Source organism: Apium graveolens, chromosome 10, assembly GCF_009905375.1.
Source record: "Apium graveolens cultivar Ventura chromosome 10, ASM990537v1, whole genome shotgun sequence".
In the NCBI taxonomy this organism is placed as follows: domain Eukaryota; kingdom Viridiplantae; phylum Streptophyta; class Magnoliopsida; order Apiales; family Apiaceae; genus Apium; species Apium graveolens.
In genome coordinates, this window is record NC_133656.1 from 221,893,631 (window position 1) to 221,909,580 (window position 15,950).

Sequence of the window (15,950 nt, forward strand, 5' to 3'; positions counted from 1 at the left end):
CATGTGATATTAGGTTTTGTACTGACTCGGCTTTTTTCTCGGTTAAGGAAGTTGATCTTGCTATTGTTGCTGATCTCGGGACGCTTCAGAGGTTGCCTCGGGTTGTTGGTTATGCTAATGCTATGGAGCATTGACAGTGAGAAGAGGGGAGCAGGGGAGGGGAGGAGGTGGGAGTGAGTGGTGGGTGGGATTAATTATATAGTGATTGTTAACATATTGTTAAAATATTTAAACATACTGTTAACATAAAAACCACCGAATATGGTTGTTTTTGTTGTTTCCGATATTTGTAATTTTTTGAGGGAAATTCCCCGCCTATTATTATTGAATTTAATAAAAAAAAAGGACAACAAAGATTAAATTTCACCGAATAAATGTGACCGACTATAAATTCCACCGATTAAAAGTGACTAAGAGGTGGAATTTATTCATTCATCAATGAAAATTCTAGTTGACTTCAAATTCCACCCAAATCGGTGGATTTTAATGTCGGTGGCTTTTAGTTGGTGGAATTTAGTTATTTTTGTTGTAGTGTTTACCTGGAAACTAATTGTTGTCCTATGACTAGTAGGGTTAAGGTCCAGCCTTACTCTACATGTTAATCTTTGAGAAAAAAATGTTGGTATTAAAGTCAGATGAACAAGATTGAGAGTGCATCTTATTAAATGAAGATGCAAAAATGCTATTCTTACTTTGCATATTATGTGACATATTAACTAGAGAGTGGTAAGGATTGGAATTGATTGGCATGTTACTATTATTCTGACTAAATAATTTAGGCAAGTTTGACATGGCATACATATGCATAGAGGTAATAGGTATGAAAGAAGTTTTACACTTAGTAGATAGATGATTAACACTACCATGCTTGACACATATTTTTCTTGGAGCAAATCCGTCAGTGGTGTAGTTGTTGTGCTTGTTAATCCCTACTTTTCCATTACTTTTGTTCTTTCTCCTAAATCACATTCTAGATTCAAGTTCATCCGTCAATTTCTTTTTGGATAAGTATCTTATGTTGCTTTGCTCAACTCTTTTGGTTTCGTTGCCTTCTCTCTCTATAGAGATCTTGCACACCGGTTCATCATCTTCAATTAACATGTCCAGTTTGCAAGTACTGATACTTTCTTTCAACAAGTAATTTTTATCCATTGATTTCTCTTCCTTCAATGGATAATTATTATTTGCTGATGAGTAGTTATAAGTAGAATCATCTTGTTCATATTTCTTCTTCTCACTTTTCCAAGCATTTTCACCGAAAGACTCAACACTTTCAAGATCTGTGAATTTTCTTGCTACATCCCTAGATTCCTTCCATTTAGCAATTTCCTCTTTTCAAGTTTTAATTTCCTTTTTAAAAAAATTTCTCTCTTCAATATCCTCAGCAATTCATCTGAAGCATTTAGACAATTTTTCTTGGCATTCTCATAATCAAGCAACAGCATCTCTAAAAATTTATTTCTCACGAATAACAAGGAATTAGTATTTTTAATCCTAGTATTTTTCCTTTTTAAGAGACTTCAGAGTGACATGCAAGTTGTACAATTCATAAAACATATCATTGATAGTTTCTTGACATTCACCCTTACCCAACCTAGAGAGATTAGTTGTAATTACCCGACTGCTGTTTGAGGATACCTCTGAATCATTATCTTTTTCCATGAGAGACATATCTAGAAATTCTGTACACAAATCTCAAATTTGGGCTTCTATCTCATTCTTCACCATGATTGATTGAATCATCTTAAAGATCTTTAAACCTTCTGTTTGTTAAAGGATTACTCTAGTACCAATTTTTATTCATTAACAATCAACTTAGGTTAATTTGTAAAAAGGGGGTTGAATACAAATAAAATTTTTTAAATTAGTCTGTATTTATGAGATGAAACATGAACACAAATATTTTAAATTTTCATGTGGTTTGTTTTTTCGACTTGCCACCTAAGGTTTATTTGAAGAAATTATCTGTTACAATTACAAAATGTAATCTCACATCTGCGGTTTATAATGTTCCACTCAGAGGAAAATATCTGTCTCTAAAGCTCTCTGAGAATATAAAACCTATTTCTTGAATGAAACATCTGCCACTATTTGGTTTATATATCACCAAGTTACAATGCTTGATAGATAATGCATAACACAGTCTTCGAGGTCCAACAAGGTTGCTTCTTCATTCTCTTTCTCATGACGCTTGACGAATGAGCCTGGATTGTATCCTGATATATTGCTTTGAATATTCCTCCAATCTGTCTTGCATGAAAATGGAATATTTCTTTTTCTTCAGCATCCAAGATCACATGCAAAGTTTGTCTTGGCTTCTCATTTTCTTTTCTGAGAATCCTATCAGCCCATGTGATGTGACAGTCCTAGGTTTTGACGACTGTCACGTCACTATCAGTAGCTATGTATATTCTTAGCCATTGATAGCCACCAGCTACAAAATTCCTTAGCTATTGGAAGTCTCTTGATACGGCTTTCCTTATCCATTGATAACCACTAGCTACAGAATTCCTTAACCATTGGAAGTCTCTTGCTATGGCGTTCCTTAGTCATTGATAGTCACATCTTTAGCAGTTGATGGGCATATATAATTAGTAGTTCATGCTTTCTCTTCATTTAGCAGTTGATGACTCACTTCACTTAATCTGAATTACATGGCATCAAATATTTACACTTAACCATCATATTCTAGATTATTCATTGAGTCAACATGACTTCTGAATAAATAACTGCATTGTTATCTGTTTGCAAGACTCCAATAGAAAATATTACATAAACCCTATCAATTGATGGACTACTCGTTTAATGACTATCCCTTAGGATGGTTAGTCATAAAAGGTTACAAGTTGCCTTAACATAATTATACAATATGATTTGTTTATCATCAGGATTTAGGCTTGATTCCTAGCATGAGTTATAATGATTTAATGATGATTTTGATTAAAAATAAGCATATATATTTTGTTTAGCAACAATTTTAAATAGACATCTAACCTCCTGATCATTCCTTATAAAATATCTTTCTAAGCTTCCTTGATAAGCCACGCTATTTTTTAAAATAGGCGAATAAATAATAATAACTATATATTTTCCAAACTTTTAAAATAGTCAACAACAATATACCCGTTCACGCTAATAATTATAATTTTTTTTGAAACAAGACAAATAAATAATCATGATTTTAACGATTTGTTTAAAATAAAAAGCATTTTTACCTACTTCAATCGTGGTCGTAACATAAATATCATGTCAAAACAAGTAAATTTGCACATTTTTTAATGATTTTATTATTTGGACCGTCCATTTTATAGCGAAAAGTAATCGTTCAATCTCTACTGTCAACATTATATAAAAAAATAGAATCATTATAAAATAAATATTATACCGCTTAGATTTAAAAAAACATTTGATAAATATTAGTTTAGGCTGCACTAAAAATTTTTTGTATTGTGGCCTTTGAAAACTTCAAGCCTGTATATATAGACAGAGAGGGGCTACTCTAGTGAGACCCTGTTCAAATGAGATCTGAGAACTTTGTAATGGCATTTTTGTAATTTATTTAATCACATAGACAAACAAAGTGGAGCATCACAACACGCTCTTCACATGCACCACTCTTATTTCTTCTCTCTGATCAGCCTAAAGTCATATTCAATACTATCTGAAACCTCCATTACTGCTAAAAAAGCTAAGTTGAATTCATTGTGTATATCCTTATCACTCTATATTCATATCACCCTATATCCACCAAATATATTTGCATAGATCTAATCTCAATCAATCACCAACTTCTCAGGTATATCAGATTTTTATCATCAAAAAAAGTTAAAGGCATATACTAAGATCGCTGACACCAACATGATGTAGACATCAACACCAACTTTATTTAATATTTAATCCCCACGATTACGCTGCCAGTACACCTACAACATACAAAACTTAAAAGCAAATCACCAAAATTTAACGCCAATTGTGGAAAAATCTTAGATAAAAAAGACACCTACATTTTGTAAAAAACTTGTACTGCTATTTTTCTTATTTTTCTTTTCCTCTTGTAAAACTCAAGGTAAACTAGCCATTATATAGGCTTTACAAACATATTAAAACCAACTACTACTAAAACTAACTATTAGTAAAACTAACCACTACTAATTTATTAGTAAATTACATGTCCATAATTTACTCCATAACTCCACTACCCCACTACTAAACAATTCTAAAATAATATTTTTCTCTAATAATTAATCTATTGCTAAATATCTAAAATATTTAATAATTAAATAAATAAATAATTAATAACTAAATTTAAGATTATTCCAACATTCACTCCCATAATCTTAAATTTACGAAGCACTTTTTCTTCGCCTGTGATGTACTTCTCACCACCGTCAATTTTGATGCACTTTCTCATCAAAAACATTTTGGAGCACTTCTCTCCAAAAACACTTTGGAGCACTTTCTCTCCACAACTCTAAAGGAGTGATTCTCCCTCGATCAATTGTGTCATCCTTTCTTCATCATTCTAAAATCTACAATTCTTTGCCAGATGACCATATTTTTTTTTGCATTTGTAAAACTCAAGGTAAACTAGCCATTATATAGGCTTTACAAATATATTAAAACTAACTACTACTAAAACTAACCACTACTAATTTATTGGTAAATTACATATCCATAATTTACTCCATAACTCCACTACTAAACAATTCTAAAATAATATTTTTCTCTAATAATTAATCTATTGCTAAATATCTAAAATATCTAATAATTAAATAAATAAATAATTAATAACTAAATTTAAGATTATTCCAACACCAATCACCAAAATTTCAACAGGATTCACCCTATTTTCAAAATAGAACGCCAAATTTTTAAAATAAAAATCATTAAAAACAGTACTCATAAACATTCAGAAATCATAAAACTTTAATGCTCGTTAACATACCAATTATTATCATCAAATCAAAATCTCCCATCTTTCAATACTTTCATCTCCCTATCTCATACATTGCTTAAATTAATTTATATGTCAGCCATCGTAGACCAAACTCGTGAAATAATTACGTTCTCAGAATCAGAGTCAATTATTGACGGCGTCATTTTCCGATTGTTTTGTCGGAATGGTGATTTTCGGATGAAATGAGATAGAAGCCGATCAACATAAATTAAGAAGATGGGAAGAAAATCAGAAAATAGATATGTGAAATCAAACGGGGGGAGAGAGTAGATTTGGATATGAGAGAGAAAGATATATAAGCATATGTATGGATTTTTATGTAGTCCTGGTTGAAAACAAATATAAAACTTGGGGGTGGGTGAGGTTATGTATGAGTTCTCATTTTAAGTAAGGGTCTCATTTGAGCATTTGCATATGTGTGTGTGAGACTACTCTAATGGAAACGATTTTAGAATAGAAAATTAGAAACAAATTATTTTTTTAAATTACTTCGAAACATAACATAGATGTTATGCAAATCGATCATTGAGATATGGGGAAAAATACAGTGAAGTCGGATTTTAAAAAAACTTACCATTTAACGGGAAAAATCAAATTAAAAATGGATGGAAAAAACTGAGATTGGGTGTGGGAGGGTGCAGATTAGTTGGGTGTTGTGCTTTTATGGGGACCATTAGATTAGATTGATCTAATGGCTAAGATTAGTTTCTACTTTCTATTTTAATTTTGATTTTTATTTGATCATTCCCCTATATATATATATATATATATATATATATATATATATATATATAAGGGGTTACTGTAATAGAAATCAATTTTAGAATTTTTTCTAAAAAAAAAATTACTTTGGATAACACATATGGCATGCAAATTTTTAGAAACCAATTCTAAATTTTTTTAGAATTTTAGAATTTATTTATTGCATGTTCTTATTAATGTTATTATATAATTGTTCTTTCGTTGTGTTGTTTAGTCTAATATCAAGATTAAAATTCACAAAGAAAGATACAATCACTACGAAGGGTAAGAAGGATCAAAATTATCAGAAAGATAGAAAAGAGATAAGAACACAGTGTAGTTTATTGCTTAGAATAGAATAGATTTCTAACACTTGAATGTCTTAAATCAATACAAGGTAAATAGGATGATACAACTTGATAGGATGAAAATATATTATCTTCATGAGATAATAAAATATATTTTCACGTAATATACACCACACTTTTTTATTTTACAAGCACACCACACACTTTATTTTAATACACGCCACATACTTTATTTTACAAGCATAATAACTAATTTATATTCCCTTCTTTTTAATTTAATACATACCACACACTTTATTTTGATACACACCATATATTTTATTTTACAAGCGTAATAATTAATTTATATTCCTGAACAAGAAGAAGGATATGAAAGATAAACAAGGTTAGTAGGAAATATAATCATACAACTTTCTTATTTAACATATAATTAATTTATAATTATGCACTAAAATTTTTATGTATTATTATACAACACTCCAATTTGGTTTAAATCACAACGAAACAATTTTTGCATAAACAATTCATGTTAACCGAACCGGTAATAACATTTTTAACGATTTCGATTTGCGTTTTTTGTACGGTCCGCATTCATGTTTTGAAAGATTTTTTTGTAACAGGCAGCATGGCTGGTATTTTTAACAGGCTTGCTTGGGTACAAGTATAACTCGTTTTGTACCCGCAATATTTATATATATATACATATATATATAGGGGAATGATCAAATACAAACAAAAATTAAAATAGAAATAAGGAACTAATCTAAGCCGTTAGAGCATCTCCAAGGGAGAGCATCTGTTAGCAATAATATCTACGTGGCAACCCTAATTTTAAAAATATAGATAATATGTAAAAAAAACAGTACTCCAAGGGAGACACCTGTTAGGTAAAATTTTAGATACCGAGAAAAAGGCACGCTACATTTGTTGAATGAATGACTGTCATCTATATTTGGGCCACGTCATTTCCCTCTACAATATCTCTCCCGCGGCTTATTTTCCCTCCACTGTACACCTTCCCGCTAGAACATCCGGCTTCATCAAATATATATAATTAAGGTTTGGGATTTTAGAATTAAGTGGAATTTTATAAAAAATTACATTTATATATATATATATATAATAATTACATTTAATATATATAATTACTAATTTAATTTTATATTTTAACTTTATGTAATATTAATTGTAAAAATTTAATATCAAAAAACTGTAAAAAAATCATGTTAACCAATTTTATTAATTACTTATATAATTTTTTATTGTACATTTTTATATAAAAAACTATTAAAAATTACTTGGATAAAAAAATTAGTTAAATATTTTATAATATATAAAAGTAATGTTTGTTAACTAATTTTTTTCACGATTTAAATATTATAATAACATCAGTAAATATTTTTATTTTATACATATATATATATATATTATTTCCACTTATATTTAAGTTAAAAAAAATTATTAATAATTTCTTACCAACCCTTTTTGATAAAACATAACTGTTAAAATTTGAAAATAACAATAAAAATTGTTTTTTGAATATAGCTAATCATTATAGTTAATATCACTGAAGCAGAATTCCTTACAGGTTCATCAATTTTTACATAATATCTATTTTCTACTAATATTGCTAATGAATATAGCTACTCCCGTTGAAGATGCTCTTAGATCAAGCTAATCTAATGGTCCCCCTTAAATCACCCCACTCAACTACTCTGCACCCTCCCACACCCAATTTTAGATTTTTCCTTCCGTTTTTAATTTGATTTTTCCGGTCAAATCGTAAGTTTTTTTTTAAAATCCGATTTTACTGTATTTTTCTACATCTCACAACGATCGATTTGCATACCATATGTGATATATTTCGAAGTAATTTTAAATATATATATATATATATATATATATTTGGTTTCTAGTTTCTATTTCAAATTGGTTTCTACTGGAGTAGTCATGTGTGTAGGGAGATGGTCAAATGGAAACCAAATTTATTCTAAAAATTAGAAATCAATGACAACCACTAATTTTATAACTTGAATTGAATCTCCACCACACAAATTTTATCCACTCACTCTCTCTCCTCCCTCCAATTTCACGTGACTCCCTCTGTGTACCCTGTACCCTTGCGTAAATAATTCTATTCCTCTTTTTAATTTAAATTTTTTCATTAATCGACAAACCTTTTTTTAAAATCTGACTTCACTATATTTTTCTCCATCTCCCAAAGATCAATTTGCATACCATATTTGCTATATTCCGACGATAATCACTATTTATACTTAACAGAATCACTAAATCGAAATTACTAAATTTCATAAATTCTTAATTTTAGATTTTTAGTGATTCTCGTAAGCATAATTAGTGATTCAAGATCTAGAAATTACTATCTAAAGTTTAAATTGAAACTTAATTTAGTAGTTGTTAAGTTTTTAGGATTCACCAATTCCTTAAATAAGTTTTAAAAATATTTAGCTCTTTCTAATAATAATAAATTTGTTGATAAACATTACATGTATTTAGGGTTTAGGGTGTAGGGGCCCTAAACCCTAGAGCTTAAACCCTAACTTAGTCTAGGGTTTAGGGCCTGGCCTTAAACCCTAGAAAAGAGACCATGTAAATAGTGATTTTTATGTACAATATATTGGTTACTATGTGTAATTTGGTGATTATTATGTGCAGTTTAGTGATTGTCGTCATACGATTTAGTGATTGCATAGTATATCAGTATGAATATCATACTCACAGAAACGCTTTGTCTCCCCCTTTTTAATTTCTTTTTTTGCTCTCGGACCTTCTCCTGTGTTTTTCTTCATTTATTTATTTGGGCTTAATAAAACCATAGCCCACATAATTGAACCAGGCCCAACAAAGTTCAATATCTCTCTCTGTTCCTTTTATATTATTAGTTAAATTAGCTAAATTTTATTGATTATCGTAAATATAATTAGTAATATATCGCTGGAATATAGCACATACGGTATTCATACTGATCGTTGAAAGATGTACAAAAATACAGTGAAGACAAATTTAAAAAACAACTCGTTGAATAAGAGAAAAAATTAATTTAAAAATGGAGGGAATTAGTGGTGCGTGTGTAACAGGTGCATGTCAGTCATGTGTGGGTTGTCAGGCGCATGTAAGTTTTATTGGGCGGGGCTTGTTTCCAGTTTTTATTTTAAGGGCGTTTCTATTTGAACAGCCCCTATATATATACCCTATATATATATAGGGGGCTACTCTAATATAAATTAATTTAGAATAGAAACTAGAAACCAAATAATTTTTTTTAAAAAAATAATTCGAAATATAACACATATGGTATGCAAATCGATCGTTGAGAATTGTAGAAAAATATAGTGAAATCGGATTTTAAAAAAGACTTACGGTTTGACGGAAAAAATCAAATTAAAAACGGAGGGGAAAAGCTAAAATTGGGTGTGGGAAGGTGCAGAGTAGTTGGGTGGGGTGATTTAGGGGGGGCATTAGATTAGGTAAATCTAATGGTTTAGATTGGTTCCTAGTTTCTATTTTAATTTTAGTTTGTATTTGATCATTCCCCTATATATATATATATATATATATATATATAGGCAAATGCTCAAATACAAACCAATATTAGAATACAAACTACAAACCAATGAGACCCACATGTTTAATCACTTTCCCCTTCGTTTTTAATTTTACTTTTCCCGTTAATTGGTTAACTTTTTTAAAAAAATAATTTCACCGTATTTTTATTCATCTCCCACAAATCGATTTGCATAGCATATTTTCTATATTTTGACGACAAATCAGTATTTAAATTTATCTGAATCAGTAAACTGAAATCAGTACTAATTTCAGAACCAGTACATTTAGTGATTCTCGTAGACATAATTAGTGATTTATCGTCGAAATATATCAAATATGGTATTCATACTGATTGTTGGATGATATAGAAAAATATAGTGAAGTTAGATTTTAAAAAGAATTCACTAATTGACGGGAAAAATTCAATTAAAAATGGAGGGAATCATGTGTAGTTGTGTGTGAGAGGTGTAGTTTGTAGTTTGTATTTTAATTTAGTTTGTATTGGAGTAAAACTCTCTCTCTATATATATATAGGGTAAAATTCCACAGACACGGTTGGCTCCACGTGGTGGGAGCCAATAGAAAAAGACTTCCGCAATGAAACAATGCGGAAGACTTCCGCTATGAAACAATGCGGATACTTCCGCAATGAAACAATGCGGAGAACATCCGGGAGGCCGCATTGATATAATGCGGAAGCATTTTTTTTTTTAATTATTTGTTTAAATAATATGTGCTTTAAATGTGTTTCTGATTTAAATATATTTATAATTTAAAACAAAAATAATATTTATATTTTAAAACAATTAAGTTATTTTTTAAAAATAAAGTACTTAATTAAATTTAAGAAAGAGATTTATATTGAATTAAACATTGAATAAAATTTAAAATAAAAAAAAGAACCACTTCCCTTACTTATCATCATATTAGTTCGAGGGACGTATACCCGGTAACCGGGTATACATATCAGCCCGCTCCTTCTCAGTCATCCTCAAATCCTCCCAGTTGGTCACCCAATACGGTTTCGGATTATCAAGCTCCGTATGGGTAACAGCACGACCAGTAATAGGCAGCCCCAAGATCATGTAAACATCCTCCAGTGTAATGGTCATCTCACTGAATGTGAAGTGAAATGAGTTAGTCTCTGGCCTCCACCTCTCCACCAGTGCAGTGATCAAGCGAATATCATTATGTGGAACAACCAAAAGGTTAACAAACACCCCGAAATCCCAGCCTATAAGCAAATGTATCTGCTCCTCATCCAATACCCAGTTACCCATGTTAGCAGTCAACTGTCTAACATCGAGCGTCTCCCTCTCACCCCCATGCCATATAAGAGTACTAATGTGATCATCCTGCATGGTCAGCAATGATCGATCCATAGGCCCGCATTCCATATTCATTTTATCTGCAATTTTCAAAACAAGAATTATTTCAGTTTGATACTATAATGCACAAATAAGGGCAAAATAACAAGCAACTAAACAAATAACTGCAAATAAACAAGTAATTAAACAAGGATAGATTATGAACAATTAATTAACAATTAAACTAGTAATTTGCAATTAAATAAGTGTAAACAAGGATATCTATAAATATATCCTTATTTCAAATTCAAATTAATTATTCTAATCATATTTAGTCATTTTCATTAGCCCCAATTAAACAAGTATTTAAACAAATATATATTTAAATACTAAGAAATACCCTTAATTGAAATTATTAATTTAAATTAACCTAATAATTATTCATAATTATTCCAAACCATTTATCATTAATTTTAAATATTAACCTAATTATTCGAATGAAATTCACAACTCAAAATTAAACCTAAATTCATTTCTTAACTAATTTATTTCAAATTAAAAAATTAAAATGACCTAATCCTTATTTCAAATTATTACTTTAAATTCAAATTAATTATTCTAATCATATTTAGTCATTCTAATTAGCCTCAATTAAACAAGTATGCCTAACTCATATATTTAATCCAAATTTCCGCGGTAACTATGAATATCACTTCACCTAATAGAGCTCGAGTGTGATGTACAGAAACTGATAATTTTTCTTGGAAAATTAGGCATGCGACATTCACTACTTTAATTAATTAATTGGTTCAGGGTTACTAATAGGCTTTTCAATTCCCTCAAAAGAAAAGTAGGCTCCTCAATCATCCTCCAACTAATGGGAGTACATAAAGGGTAAAACCATGCTTAGAACACTATTACAGAAGCATGTGTAGTCAATCAACTATGCTTTGTTCTTCTTGGTAGTCCTTTGCAGTGTAGTAATAATGATTACCACCATAGTTACCATATATCTCTGAACCTAGGGTTTATGTATCTCTAGTCTATTTATCGACAACTATTTCTCTCTAGTTTACTCCATTTGTACACTCTTATTTCTACATTTCAATCACCCATTAGTAACAAAAACAGTGATTCTAAGTAACAGACTTAGCAATTGAATAACTGGTTCTGAGCTAATATTTAAGAAACCAACTAACAGAACGATAAAACAAAATCTACCACAAATATGTATGCTTTCTTGGACATTTCTTTTCAATTTCCCAGGAACAGAATACAATGCCAAAAATCATTCCAAAGCAATACAACTTTAAAGTTAAAAGATTACGCTAGAAAGTTCTTTTATCGTGTCAAGGAATTACTAATTAAATCATTATTGTCCCCATAAATTGGACTCCATGAAATCATAACTAAATTTATATGAAGTCTATATCCACCCCTCATACAACTCTAATCCAATTACTCAACAAATACTTCCAGGACTGTTGTAAAGCCAGTGACTTGATATCCATTTTTACCAAATAAACAAATTCAACAAAACACCTTGTCCACAGAACACAAGCAAAACCCGAAAACTCAATTACCACGAATCTATCCCAAAACCACTACTACATTCAAAAAATCTTTCCTTTCACCTGGTACTTAAAATTCAGAGCTATAAAAAAAATCATTCCTTTCACCTCTCTCACATTCATATTCACTTAAAACTCGGAGCAACATATAATCACCACAACCACAAAAACAAACACAACCCAAAACCCGAAACTCAATTACCTCGAATATGTCCCAAAATCACTACTTCAGTCAAAAAAAATCACCCTTGAATATGCCAAATTTTAACATATAATTCAAAATAAAAATTAATTAATTCGAAATAAAAAATTAAAAATTTCTAATTAATACTAACCCTAATTCGAACTAATTAATCAGAAAGAATCAAGAACATATAATTCCATCTAAAAAGTATCAAATCATGCTACAATTCGAACTAAAAAGAATAAAATCATCATACAATTCGACTAAAAAAGAACAAAATCAACACAAATAATCAAGATTATCATGTGTGTATAATCAAGAACATCTTGTGTGTGTACTGTGTATGTGTGTATATATACATACATCTCGTGTGTGTTTGTGCGTATACAAGAGAAAAAAATGGAAGAAGAATAACGAACCTTTGAATCAAGGAAGAAGAACACAAAAGAATCAGTTGCAATTGCTTTAGAAAAGCTCGAAATCGCCCTAGGATCGCACAGAATCGCCCAAAAAACGCTCAAGAACAAATTTTAATTGATAAAACTGCTAACAGTTGGTTAGCAGGGTATATCTGTACACGACTTCCGTAATGAATCATTGCGGAAGTATTAAGGGCAAAAGGGTATTTTCAGTCCTTCCGCAATGAATCATAGTGGAAGTCAGGGTAAAAAGGTAATTTAATAGCCTTCCGCAATGAACCATTGCGTAAGGGTTGGCTCTGAAAAAACTCCAATCAACCATGGTTGGGGAAGGGGACTCATATATATATATAGGCAAGTGCTCAAATACAAACCAATATTAAAATACAAACTATAAGAGCATATGCACCCCTCAACTCCGTCAATTCATCAATTCAATCAATGGAGTTGATTACTATTCATGCTGGAATCACTTTTTTCCTTAATTTTTATACACCCACATGACTCCATCAATCCATCAATTACTATTCATCAAATAAATAATTATATTATATATCATAAATTTATTTTCATCTCTATTATTTAATGGTCCCACAAATAGTATCCAATAATACATTGCTGGATAATTTCAGATTTTTGATAAGATAATTGATAAATTTTAATTTTTGATAAGATTTTCGTTGAATCACATTATGACATGTGTCATGATCTAGATTTATAGATAGAAAATCGTCTATAAATAATGATCTTTGCAATAATAAATTCATTAAAAAGATTATTGAGTCAGAGACAAAAACACAGTCAAGAAGAGTCTGAAATTATGAATACCATGGTGACCGAAGCGTTGATAATGAAGGAGTTCATTGATACCCCAGATGAACCACAAGGGAGAAACTCAAGACCTAGAAAATCTTCTAATCATCCTCATCTCTTTTGATGTTGGCCTCCACTAGTTGTTTTTGATAACATTACATACTATTGAAAATAGCCATAGACATCTCTTCTTTTTCGGTCATACGTTGCTTTCCTTTCTTTTTTGCATGTTTGGACGCCTTTACTCCCATCGGTCTAACTGGACTGGAAGGACTTTCGGTTTCTCGATTAGACTCTGGAGTTGTAAAACCTTCTTCATCAATGCAATCATCACTATTCAAATTGATTGGTGATTTCATTTGTGTGGGAAAATTTCGTTGAAATGGAGGAGAAGTAGTGGGAACGTCCACAAATTGAGGATGTGTTGCAACTGCTTCATAACATTCCAATTTGTCAAATGTCTTATTCATTTCCTTGAAATATAATCCTTGAACCTGAGTTATCTGAAAAAATAAAAAAAAATTGGATGCTAAGTTATCACAAATATAAAAACGTATTGAAATATATATATATATATATATTTACCTCATCTACCAAATTGGTTCCGCTTGCACTATATCTACTAGCTTGATTTTTTGCACATTGCCATTTTTTTAGTGCTCTCTTCAATGGTGCCCAATGCGAGTCTAGAGCAATTTTTGAACGAGGTTCGGCATGAAGATTCTCTGGAGTGCCACACCAATTTTTTGCATAATCCTCGTGAATTCGCCCCCATAAATTATTCTTGTTTGAATAGCGACCGGTGATCGGATCAACAGATTGTCGAGCCCATGAAATACATAATTGTAATTCTTCGGAAGGAAGCCAATTAGTACCCATTATATATTTAAATATATAATTATATTGAAGGAAAATAAAAATAAAAAGATAGAAATATGGGTGTTGTAAAATTTGCTGCAAGTAATTAAACAGAAGAAGCAATATATATACACAAATATCAGACCGTTAAATAAATAGTCGTTGCAAGAAAAAGAAGGAGACATGCAGTGTAAACAAGTGAATGCAGGTGGGACCCAGCAATTGATGGCCATTGCAACGGCCATTAAAAATTGATGTCGAGGCTGCTGAATTAATGGAGTGTTGATAATTGATGGCCTCGATTTGACGCGCTGCATATACAAATTAGTGTGCTCCATTGATTCTTCTGCTGAATCACTGATTTGCTGTCCACGCTGCATATGCTCTAAACCAATGAGACCCACATGTTTAATCACTTTCCCCTTCGTTTTTAATTTTACTTTTCCCGTTAGTTGGTTAACTTTTAAAAAAAAATAATTTCACCGTATTTTTATTCATCTCCCACTCATCGATTTCCATAGCATATTTGCTATATTTTGACGATAAATCAGTATTTAAACTTACCCGGATCAGTAAACTGAAATCAGTACTAATTCCAGAACCAGTACTTTTAGTGATTCTCGTTGACATAATTAGTGATTTATCGTCGAAACATATCAAATATGGTATTTATACTGATTGTTGGATGATGTAGAAAAATATAGTGAAGTTAGATTTTAAAAAGAGTTCACTAATTGACGGAAAAAATTCAATTAAACATGGAGGGAATTATGTGTAGATGTGTGTGGAAGGTGTAGTTTGTAGTTTGTATTTTAATTTAGTTTGTATTGGAGTAAAACTATATATATATATATATAATTTTGGTTTCTATTTGATCATTATATATATATAGGGAGTTGCTCAAATGAGAACCTCTATTTTTATTAGATATGAGATCTAATCTCGACCCTTAATTTTTATTAATTTTTTATAATCTAAACCACACATTTTCATCTCCTCAGTTTCTCTCACTTGCCAAAACAATTATACACTGCTTCTCTACACTCCCCAACCAACCCACCCACCCCCACTCATCGTCATCGTCGCCGCCGCCGCCCTCTCTCACAGCTCCACCCCACATCGGTTCCGCCTCCTCTCTTTCTCTCTCCCTCTCTCCCTCTCTCCCTCTCTCTTCCTTTCAAATCCATTGCCTTCCGCCACCTGAAACTCCGGTGATACATTTCCG